Source organism: Schistocerca piceifrons, chromosome 1 (assembly GCF_021461385.2).
Source record: "Schistocerca piceifrons isolate TAMUIC-IGC-003096 chromosome 1, iqSchPice1.1, whole genome shotgun sequence".
In the NCBI taxonomy this organism is placed as follows: domain Eukaryota; kingdom Metazoa; phylum Arthropoda; class Insecta; order Orthoptera; family Acrididae; genus Schistocerca; species Schistocerca piceifrons.
Window position 1 is genome coordinate 905294996 of NC_060138.1, and position 13015 is coordinate 905308010.

Here is a 13015-nt window from a genome sequence, read left to right on the forward strand (position 1 = left end):
CAATTTATTGTAAGCCTTGTAATTGACTTACACACAGATAACTGTACTGACGAATTCAATCAGAAGGGCGAATGTGTGTGTTTCGCGAGGTGGTATAGGCAGACGGACGCCGTGTTTGAGCTGCTGCGCCTGCCCTGGCACGTGGCGCCCTCCGCAGCGTTGCGCAAGCACTGCTTCCTGGTCGCCGCCGCCCCCGCCACCCCGCCGCTTCCTGTTTACTTGCTGACGCCCTCGGCAGCCACTTGCGCGCACGCGTCAACTTCCACTGCTGCCCTCACGTGGCTGTAACGTGCAAGCACCATCACCAGCGAACGATTTCGCAACTTGCAGACAAATGTTTTCAGCACTGCTCGCTGAATCTTGACGCCTCTTCAAAGATCTCATAAATTTCCGGTCTGTAATGTAAGCAGGAAGACAGGGACTGGAACACATATAGCAAATAACTGAGGACGTAGATCGCAGTTCCCACTGCGAGATGAAAAGCCTGGCACAGGACAAGAAACCGTGGCGGGCCGCACCAAAGCTGCCAGAAGACTTTGTATGTGTGTGTGTGTGTGTGTGTGTGTGTGTGTGTACTGTAAGCAGACCGTGAAGGATTATACTCCAGCATCCTTGTAAAAGTTGACAACTGTCTTCCAAATACAACAAGGAACAACAACAAACACCGTAATTGCCATCCTATGCCGGCGAGCCCGAAACCTTGTACTGGCCACACTCAGCTGACCTCAAAACTCTCCCCTGCCGTGTATCTACTCAAGTACGCCGATGCTACCGCCTTCCTTTTTCGATATCCCATCCTCTTTCACCACAACGATGCCCTCACTCCACAACAACTTCACCAGGTAACCAAGGAAGCTCTGTGCCATTGTGCAAAATACTAAGCGAGAATTATGCGTAGACGCGAAGAAAATGAACGTTCTATAGCGTTACATCTGTCTCAACAATACACAAATACCTAACTAGAAATTCTCACCTATTAACCGCCAAAAAGTGTTCCGCAACAGATTAAAACTACTAATCTGTCGAACATGTGACCACAGCGTCACCAGTGCGATGGCCGCACAGTACTTTTCTCCTCCAAAGAATTTCCATTCCCTCTATAATCTTGAAAGAGATGCACACTACCTAGCTCTCCACATTTAACTACCTGCCTTCAGCCGTATTATCTATCAGCTTTCACAATTCACTTAGTTCCTCAAAAACTTAGAACACCGTCACCTGCTCTAAATTTATTGTTAACAGGTCTCAATTCCGCATTGTATACCCCATACTAAGGATGAGAAACCACTTCAACACATCTGAAATTGATGACTCACGATGCTGTCATCTAGGAAATGATTTACGAGTATTGCCACCCCCCCCCCCCCCAACCCCTCGACCGCTTTCCCCCAACCCCCTCAAAGCGGACTTCTGGACTTCTGCTACTTGTGATAAAGCCGTGATGTCCTCATTTGCAGCCTGCATGGGTATACAGTGGTCTGCCGCCTGTATAAACAAATACCATCTTCCTTTCATTACCCATTTCTCCTCATCCTTTCCCAGGATAATTTCAATAGGTTCCCTCCCCCACTACCACGCTGTTCCATCCCAAACAAATCTCCACTTCCTACGCTCTATGGATTCTTTGCACCATATACAACATCTCGAAAACACCAGGTGGGTTATCGAGCACAGTGGTTAATTTCCATGAGCGATTTACCACCAGAAGGTGTATGCCATAAATCCTTAGTGAGGAGTTTGATATCTACTTCATAATGTTCTATAGTGTGTTGATCAATAACTTGCATGGACAGATGTACGAATGAGTGTTCGAACCAGCTTCCTCCACGTCATCGTTCACTGGTTGACTACGTTGTAAATACGGTACACAAACGTTGTCCTGCTGCTGTTTTCAGTACTAACACATCTGGTAAGAGATAATGTAGGGCGTGTCAGGAGGAAACTTAAATGTGTTGAGTGTGACAGTGTTTGTGATTCTGAACAAAAACTTGATATGGACATATGCTTTATTCCGGATGGTTTCCGAGATAGAACACATTTAATCTACACTGTTATTCATTTTCTGTATTATTCAAAGATCGTCATTCTTTACAAAGTAACACAATAGTATAGAGGACGTTGAGACGAACGGTGTGGCACAGGGCCTTGTACTCCTTCAAGTCGGGACACTACCTCCAACTGACATACAAAATCTACCTAAGCTACGGCGCATGCTAGTCGCGCGAGTTTTTCAGTATTTCCGCCCTTTCTTCGCACAACTAATAGTCCGACAGAAAAGATGAACGGGACCTTTTTTGTAGGAAACACTCCGCTGCAGAGTGAAAATCTCATTCTGGAAACATCCCCCAGGCTGTGGCTAAGCCATGTCTCAGCAATATCCTTTCTCAGGAGTGCTAGTTCTGCAAGGTTCGCAGGAGAGCTTCTGTAAAGTTTGGAAGGTAGGAGACGAGGTACTGGCAGAAGTAAAGCTGTGAGTACCGGGCGTCAGTCGTGCTTCGGTAGCTCAGTTGGTAGAGCACTTGCCCGCGAAAGGCAAAGGTCCGGAGTTCGAGTCTTGGTCGGGCACACAGTTTTAATCTGCTAGGAAGTTTCATATCAGCGCACACTCCGCTGCAGAGTGAAAATCTCATTCTGGAAATTTAACGTAGTTTAATTCTGTGTTGGAGAGTGCTGTTTTCGAGTTTAAAAAGAAAACGGACAAAAGTGATATTAAATGCATTCTATCCTGGAAATCATTCGGAATACGGCGTGTGTCCACATGAAGTTTGTTGTCAGAATCACTAATACTATCGCTCCTCAAAGCATGTGCGTTTCCTCCTGACTTACCCTATACTTAATGACATAATTGCTCTTGCTTTATAGTTAATCATGTGCTCAATTCTGATCGTCGACGACAATATATGGTAGTATGTTTTGGGATTAAACAAGTAGAGATGTTATTACGCAGGTTTCCTCTGATTTATGAGTCATCTATGTAATATGTCCCTGTGTGATTGTGATGATTGTGCTGTGTCACTGTACAATGCCAAAGGAATCACCTTATGGTGATTACCTTGTAACACACATCTATGGCTCATAGAGTTTGAAGATGACAATCTAACTACTTGCTGCCAAACGAGTGTTCATGCACATACCTGTCTCATTCATTGTAATTATATTAGCTGTTCATTTTTTAGTGAAAGCGCTGCAACAACATTGCCTTTCCTCTTTCTCGCCAAATCGATGCTATGTGTTTGCCAGTCATCTGTAGTTTAGGAGATTTAAAACGTTCCAGTAGACAAAGGAAAAAAAGGAAAGAAATTCCCAGATGTTTTCTTTAGAAAACGAATAACTTTCATTAGAGTCTATACTATTTCCTCAGATGTAGGGCCTATGATTAAATTTGGCAAGAGTATACCGTCTGTTGCGTAATTAATTTCTGTTGTTGTTTCGATGTGACGTGTATGACTCCCGGACAATGCTAACAAATTAGTTTTAGTTAGCAATTACACTTGTCGTTTGTTTTCATTTCGCTTTATTCCCAAGCGGTTTTGTTCTGTTAGTGAAACATGAGGGCTATTTTATAATAACATCACGATCTAAAATGTAACGTTTAGGGCTTTTCACGTACTCCGTATTGACATCCGACAAGCTCCATTATTAGCTCAATGGTGACTAAATTACGTTATGGTAAGTATTCCTGTAATTTTCATATGAACTATGCGAGACCGTTTGGGCATACATAGGAGATCTGTGATCTTATAAGAATTTAGTTAAGAAATTTAGTAACTTGATCACATGCTAGCCGGCCGCTGTGGCCGAGTGGTTCTAGGTGCTTCATTCTGGAACCACACGACCGCTACGGTCGCAGGTTCGAATCCTGCTTCGGGCATGGATGTGTGTGATGTTCTTAGGTTAGTTATGTTTAAGTAGTTCTAAGTTCTAAGGGACTGATGACCTCAGATGTTAAGTCCCATAGTGCTCAGAGCCATTTGAACCATTTGTTCACATGCTACTCCATTACGACTGATAACGTTTTCGGCTTTACAGCCACCGTTAGACCTAGCCATTACCGGAACCACACGTAGAATTACTGCACGCCTACTTGTTGCTGTTAGAACATAAGAGCTGATAGTTGCTGCAAAGCCGAAATCGATAGTCAGATTTAATGAAGTAGCACGTGACAAAGACTTAGGATTTTATAACCTAACAAATAATGTGCTCTAGACAATATATACAATTACTGTACATTAATTACAGTTTGTGCTTTCCGTTCTCAGCTGTACATCAATTTTTTTTCCCGTGAAGTTGGCCGACAGTTTCGAAAGCAACGCGTCGTTCTGGGACTGTGATTGTGGACTGTGATTGTGTTTTTAAAACGTAAGTCTGCTACGTCCGGTGGAAAATTACCCGATGCAAAACGAAGAATCCAATCAAGCTTTTTAATTGCTTTGATTCCACACAACAGACGACCAGTAAATCCAGTCCAGAGGCAAAATACTAGAACACTTACTTGTCGCTTCAGTCAAATAACCACAATATGGAATACGAATATACTAGAGTTGATGTTGTAAATGTCTCCATCACCCACTCTCTCTCAGCTCAAGGAATCTTCCTCTTGGCTGTGAAAGTGGTAGAAGTAATTGTTATCAATATATCAAGCCTTAGAGCACCAGATGGCCTACGGACTTGCTCCCCGATTTCCCACATCCTTCTAACTACACTGGAGGCTACTTTGGGGCTACAACGAAAGCGATGAAGATGGAGAAAGATTAACAGAATGGACAGAGGGTAAATCCTTAAGCCTTCTCTACGACACAGGCTCACCCTATCTGCTGGATGGGAAAGGGGATAGCACGCGGATCTCACTTTGATATCCACCACCTCCAGCAGAACCGACGCTCATAGACAAGCCCTTCAAGACTTTACTAAATCACAGCATAGACTAGTGACCACCATGACAGACACAGCTGTTCTTGTAACCCACACACTTCCTGTCCTCAAATATAATTTTAGGAAAACCAGATGGCAACAATTTAAAACGCTATTAGAAGATGATACCTGGCGTATAGAATCCACAGACAGAACTGTTCTACGTTCGCTACATTAGTTACTAGCACAACGAAACAAAAGTAGCACATATCCCGTTGTGTTAGAAGGTATTACGTACCATGCTGGAGTAAATAATGTATAATATGAAAGAAGAGCACTCCAGACGTTGCCGAGCAATTCTTAGAGTCACTAAGCAATATTCACGCCAATTCTGTCCATCTTACCAATGAACGTGCCGAATTACGACTACAATCAGGACCCCCCAATGAGAATAGCAACACAATTTTGGAACTCTACTACAGACGGGAACTGTTACCTCATGAAAGATCTGGCAATCCAAGTCGCCGGTTTCGACCAGAGTAGAAAGGTATTGCGCATTTTCGACACAATTCGCACTGGACAGGGAACATGCAGTAAATCACTGTTCCGATGGGGAATGACCGAAAACCCATCACAAGGAATGTGTGAAGCCAAAGATCAAATAATCTTCCACATAAATTTCGAACGTCTAAATACATGCTTTGGAAGGGCGCTGCAAGAAATCCACGATCTTACGCCTGCAGCAATGGATTGGCTGAAAAACTATAATCAGTATTTGTAGGCACCTGCAATACATGTTGAGGTATTTGGACGTTTCAGAGAAAAGTAACATTAAATGACCTGTTAATTCACCGACGGAATCTTAATTTTGGGATGAAGGAAGGCTAGTTCATTACTAAGAGCAATAGGTAAGTGAAGGACGGGAGGAACAAGTACCCGTGATCTGTTCAAGGAATACCTCAGCATCAATTTAAATTACCACCTCAGTCCTGCTATTCCAACTTCATACTCTTTGCTGGTAACGATGTAACTGTGGAGTCTTTGCTATTATATCTTTTCCCGATTCGGTATCCTCAAAGAAGATAAGATCAAAATAGTGATCCGTGTGAAACTGTCGCCATATTTCGTTACATATGTGGGTAATGGTTTTAATGTAATCACAGACAGACATAGATTCTTCTAGGGATACAACTGTTAATGGACTGAAACTGATAACCTTTGTCACAACGGCGAAATGATACGGTTTTTAACGAGTGGTTTAGTCAGTCAGCAGTCATCTTCATATTTATGACACATGTTGTTGTTGTTGTGGTCTTCAGTCCTGAGACTGGTTTGATGCAGCTCTCCACGCTACTCTATCCTGTGCAAGCTTCTTCATCTCCCAGTACCTACTGCAACCTACATCCTTCTGAATCTGCTTGGTGTATTCATCTCTTGGTCTCCCTCTACGAATTTTACCCTCCGCGCTGCCCTCCAATACTAAATTGGTGATCCCCTTGATGCCTCAGAACATGTCCTACCCAACGATCCCTTCTTCTAGTCAAGTTGTGCCACAAACTTCTCTTCTCCCCTATCCTCTTCAACACCTCCTCATTAGTTATGTGATCTACTCATCTAATCTTCAGCATTCTTCTGTAGCACCACATTTCGAAAGCTTCTATTCTCTTCTTGTCTAAACTATTTATCGTCCATGTTTCACTTCCATACACGGCTACACTCCATACAAATATTTTCAGAAACGACTTCCTGACACTTAAATCTATACTCGATGTTAACAAATTTCTCTTCTTCAGAAACGCTTTCCTTCCCATCGCCAGCCTACATTTTATATCCTCTCTACTTCGACCATCATCAGTTATTTTGCTACCCAAATAGCAAAACTCCTTTACTACTTTAAGTGTCTCATTTCCTAATCTAATACCCTCAGCATCACACGACTTAATTCGACTACATTCCATTATCCTCGTTTTGCTTTCGTTGATGTTCTTATATCCTCCTTTCAAGACACTATCCATTCCATTCAACTGTTCTTCCAAGTCCTTTGCTCAAAGTTTTTATTTCTTCTCCATGGATTTTAATACCTACTCCCAATTTTTCTTTAGTTTCCTTCACTGCTTGCTCAATATACAAATTGAATAACATCGCGAGAGGCTACAACCCTGCCTCACACCCTTCCCGACCACTGCTTCCCTTTGATGTCCCTCGACTATTATAACTGCCATCTGGTTTCTGTACAAATTGTAAATAGCCTTTCGCTCCCTATATTTTACCCCTGCCACCTTCAGAATTTGAAAGAGAGTATTCCAGTCAACATTGTCAAAAGCTTTCTCTAAGTCTACAAATGCTAGAAACGTAGGTTTGCCTTTCCTTAATCTAGATTCTAAGATAAGTCGTAGGGTCAGTATTGCCTCACGTGTTCCAATATTTCTACGGAATCCAAACTGATCTTCCCCTAGGTCGGCTTCTCCTAGTTTCTCCATTCGTCTGTAAAGAATTCGCGTTAGTATTTTGCAGCTGTGGCTTATTAAACTTATTATTCGGTAGTTTTCACATCTGTGAACACTTACTTTCTTTGGGGTTGGAATTATTATATTCTTCTTGAAGTCTGAGGCTATTTCGCCTGTCTCATACATCTTGCTCACCAGATGGTAGAGTTTTGTCAGGACTGGCTCTCCCAAGGCCGTCAGTAGTACTAATGGAATGTTGTCTACTTCCGGGGCCTTGTTTCGTCTCAGGTCTTTCAGTGCTCTGTCAAACTCTTCACACAGTATCATATCTCCCATTTCATCTTCATCTACCTCCTCTTCCATTTCCACAATATTGTCCTCAAGAACATCGCCCCTGTATAGACCCTCTATATACTCCTTCCACCTTACTGCTTTCCCTTCTTTACTTAGAACTGGGTTTCTATCTGAGTTCTTGATATTCATGCAAGTGGTTCTCATTTCTCCAAAGGTCTCTTTAATTTTCCTTTAGGCAGTATCTATCTTACCCCTCGTGAGATAACCCTCTACATCCTTACATTTGTCCTCTAGCCATCCCTGCTTAGCCATTTTGCACTTCCTGTCGATCTCATTTTTGAGACGTTTGTATTGCTTTTTGCCTGCTTCATTTACTGCATTTTTATATTTTCTCCTTTCATCAATTAAATTCAATATTTCTTCTGTTACCCAAGGATTTCTACTAGCCCTCGTCTTTTTACCTACTTGATCCTCTACTGCCTTCACTACTTCATCCCTCAAAGCTACCCATTCTTCTTCTACTGTATTTCTTTCCCCCATTCCTGCCATTTGTTCCCTTACGCTCTCCCTGAAACTCTGTGCAACCTCTGGTTTAGTCAGTTTATCCAGATCCCATCTCCTCAAATTTCTACCTTTTGGCAGTTTCTTCAGTTTTAATCTACAGTTCATGACCAATAGATTGTGGTCAGAGTCCACATCTGCCCCTGGAAATGTCTTATAGTTTAAAACCTGGTTCCTAAATCTCTGTCCTACCATTATATAATCTATCTGATATCTGTCAGTATCTCCAGGCTTCTTCCATGTATAGAACACATGACACATAAAAAATGAAAATCATAACTTAATCATAGCTAACACTTGAATTAAGCATCATGAAAGAAGGTTGTATACGTGAAAGAGGCCTGGACTCACTGGAAGGTTTCAGATAGATTATATAATGTAAGACAGAGATTTAGGAACCAGGTTTTAAATTGTAAGATATTTCCAGGGGCAGATGTGGATTCTGACCACAATCTGTTCGTTATGAATTGTAGATTAAAACTGAAGAAACTGCAAGAAGGTGGAAATTTAAGAAGATGGGTCCTGGATAAACTGAAAGAACCAGAGGTTGCAGAGAGTTTCAGGGAGAGCATTAGGGAACGATTGACAAAAACGGGGGAAATAAATACAGTAGAAGAAATGGGTAGCTTTGAAGGATGAAATAGTAAAGGCAGCAGAGAATCAAGCAGGTAAAAAGACTAGGGGTAGTAGAAATCCTTGGGTAACAGAAGAGATACTGAATTTAATTGATGAAAGGAGAAAATATAAAAGTGCAGTAAATGTAGGAAGCAAAAATTAATACAAACGTCTCAAAAATGAGATCGACAGGAAGTGCAAAATGGCTAAGTAGGGATGGTTACAGGACAAGTGCAATGATGTAGAGGCATGTATCACTAGGGTTCAAAAATGGTTCAAATGGCTCTGAGCACTATGGGACTTAACATCTGTGGTCATCAGTCCCCTAGAACTTAGAACTACTTAAACCTAACTAACCTAAGGACATCACACACATCCATGCCCGAGGCAGGATTCGAACCTGCGACCGTAGCAGTCGCGCAGTTCCGTACTGAGCGCCTAGAACCGCGAGACCACCGCGGCCGGCATCACTAGGGTTAAGATAGATACTGCCTAAAGGAAAATTAAAGAGGCCTTTGGAGGAAAGAGAACCACTTGAATGAACATCAAGAGCTCAGGTGGAAAACCAGTTCTAAGCAAAGAAGGGAAGACAGAAAGGTGGAAGGAGCATATAGAGGGTCTGTACAAAGGCGATGTACTTGAGGGCAATATTATGGAAATGGAAGGGGACGTAGGTGAAGATGAAATGGGAGATATGATACTGCGTTAAGAATCTGAGGGAGCACTGAAACACTTAAGTCGAAACAAGGCCCTGGGAATAGGCAAAATAGTGATAGCCTTGGCAGAGGCAGCCATGACAAAACTCTTCCATCTGGTGAGCAAGACATATGAGACAGGCAAAATACCCTCAGAATTCAAGAAGAATGTAATAATTCCAATCACAAAGAAAGCAGGTATTGACAGGTGTGAAAATTACCGAACTATCAGTTTAATAAATCACAGCTTTACAGGCAAATGCAAAAACTGTTAGAAGCCCACCTGGGGGAAGATCAGTTTGGATTCCGTAGAAATGCTGGCACTCTTGAGGCAATACTGACCCTACGACTTACCTTAGAAGATAGATTAAGGAAAAAGAAACCTACGTTTCTAACATTTGTAGACATAGAGAAAGGCTTTGACAATATTAACTGGAATACTCTCTCAAATTCTGAAGGTGGCAGGAGTCAAATACAGGGAGCGAAAGGCTATTTACAATTTGTACAGAAACCAGATGGCAGTAACAAGGGTCGAGAAGCAGTGGTTGAGAAGGGAGTGAGACATGGTAGTAGCCTATCTCCGATGTTATTCAGTCTATATATTGAGCAAGCAGTGAAGGAAACTAAAGAAAAATTTACCTGGAAGAGGAGTTGAACGGAATGGATACAAAATGAACATCAACAAGGGCAAAATGAGGATAATGGAAAGTAGTAGAATTAAATCAGGTGATGCTGAGGGAATTAGATTAGGAAATGAGACACTTAAAGTAGTAAAGGAGTTTTGCTATTTGGGGAGCAAACTAACTGACGATAGTCGAAGTAGAGGGGATATAAAATCTATACTGGCAATGGCAAGGAAAGCGTTTCTGAAGAAGAGAAATTTGTTAACATCGAGCATAGACTTATGTATCAGGAAGTCTTTTCTGAAAGTATTTGTATGGAGTGTAGCCATGTATGGATGTGAAAAGTGGACGATAAATAGTTTGGACAAGTTTATCTGAAGTGCAATCTTCTAAGCAACACATCACGCGGAAAAATTCATTCTAGAGTTTATCGAGAGAAGATATGAGATATAATAAATTTATAACCAAAATACACAAGTTACGTTCATCCATAAATTAGCGTAAACTACACTAACATAAAAAAGTGAATTTGAATTTCTTATTAGTCCTTTACTACGAAGGTGTACCACATGAGCTGCCGACTCACAATTGTAACCCTGTTCAGCACGTTATAGAACAAAAAACGTTAGCATGGACGCAGGGGCATCACAACTGGACGCTGGAAGCATGGAAAATTCAACCTGATACACGCTGGACAGATGCAGCATATAGAAAAGCCAAATTACGGACAGGGAATTTAAACGCAAAGGCGTCAACATTAAGAGTGCAAAAGGAGTTCTACTGTGAAACGTAGATGAGAGAGTAGGTAGGCAGAGCGAGTATAGTGAGGGCCTTTAGGAAGGACAGCAACTGTTAGCTAACGTGATAGAAGTGAAAATGATTGTCGATTTGGAAGACATAAGGGATCTACTATTAGAGTTTGATAGAACTGTGCTTTACTAGCGATCTAATACAGAAGCTATAGGTAACAATTCGAAGGCCTTGAGGTAAGTGACGATCAAAGATTATTCAGGTTTTTGTGAAGATTGTATGAGACTGGAGACATACTATCGGATAAACGGAATATTAATATCCACAGAATCTATAAGATAGCAAGATAGGTGAATCCGGGAACTAGGTTGACAGATTGACGGCTCATGCATCTAGAATGCATAGACAAGATTACAAGAGTAATATGCAAAAGAATGAAAATTAAAATTGATGATTAGCTTGCATTACGGGGCTAAAGGCACCAGAGAGGCAATTCCGATGTTGCGGTTGATATAGGCAGCGAGGTTCAAGAAAAATCAGGATACTTTGATGGATTTGTCGACCTATAAAAATTTTTCTAAATTTGAAACTGGCATAAGATGACTGAAAAGCTCTGAAAAATATGTATACGCCACTGGAAAGATGGAACTGTAGCTAGAACAAATGGAATGGAAAACCAAGAGGAAAAAATATCGATGCAGTCTTCTTCCTCGACTGGTACACATGCAAACGAAACAATAAAAGAAATACAAGAAGCTTCAGAAGTGGGACTAGAATTCATAGTATAATGTATCGATGACAGAATTCGCTGACGGCGTTGTTATCCTCTGTGGAACAAAGGAACAATTATAGCATTTATTGAACGAAAGCCTACTGTACAAAAAATATGGATAAAGAGCAAAGCAAAGCAAAGCAATGTTCAAATGTGTGTGAAATGTTATGGAATTTAATTGTTAAGGTCATTAGTCCCTAAGCCTAGACACTACTTAACCTAAATTATCCTAAGAACAAACACACACACCCATGCCCGAGGGAAGACTCGAATCTCCTCCGGGACCAGCCGAAACCAAAGAAAGACGAAAGTATTGTAGAGTAACAGAAGTGGAATTGTTCACCAGATTTACGTCAAAATACCGGATCATGTAGCAGACGCTGCTACACTTGAAGCAGAATAATTCACGTCGGACGTAGCAAGAAGGAATAAGAAGCGTAGCAGCTCAAGAAAGAAAGTATTCCTAGCTAAAGGAAGGCTACTAATACTAAACATAGGGGAAGAAGTATGGGAAAGGTAAATTTCTGACAAGGTACTGCTGCAGCAGAGTAATGTGTGAAAGTGAAACATGCAAAAAGAAGACTCACGGATGAATGAAAGGATTGTAACAGTTACGTTTAGGGTAGATAGAGGATATTTAAGTGTCATACACATACTCCGCAACAAAATCTAAGAAGGGAGGATTCGAAGAACTTCTAAAAGCTCTTGCAAGAGACAGTGAACACCCTAAATAAAAAATACTTTGTCATAATTGGCGGGAACAATAACACTAGAGTTAGAAACGTCCAAGTTGATAATATATCATGGGAAACAATCGAAACAATGTGTTAAACAGGAATGGCAAATTACTACGAGATTTCTCATGTTTTAATGACTTACGAATAAAGAATTACTTTTTAATATTTATATCGACGAAGTGCTGAGGAAAGGGGTGAGTAAATGAAGCTTTTATACGTATGACTTCCACGAAAGAAATTGTTCCATGATATTACCCTTTGCTGATGAACAAATTGTGGTCGCTAATAGCGAGAACACATTCAGGAGAGCTGCTCGTGTTGTATCCACAATAGCTAAGTCATGTCATCTGTTAGTATCTTCAAAGAAAACTAAAGTTGTAGTTATCAGGGGCCACGAGCCCATTTCCAGGAAAATAATACGAGAGAGGATAGGAAAGAAACCCACAATAATTTTTTTCTCCCGTAGTATTGCAGCTGGGATGTTTAAATTTCACGACGACATAGTCTGAAGTTTGCGTTACGGAGGGTATTTTGTTTTTACGTGGAGCTCTTGCGAGAGAAGCCTGAACTACGAAACAAACATGGCAAGCATGTTGGTTAAGTTACGACGTCAACTTGTGAAGAGCAGCAAAGTGTAGCTCGAAATCTGGAGGCCAGAGGGTATAAATCG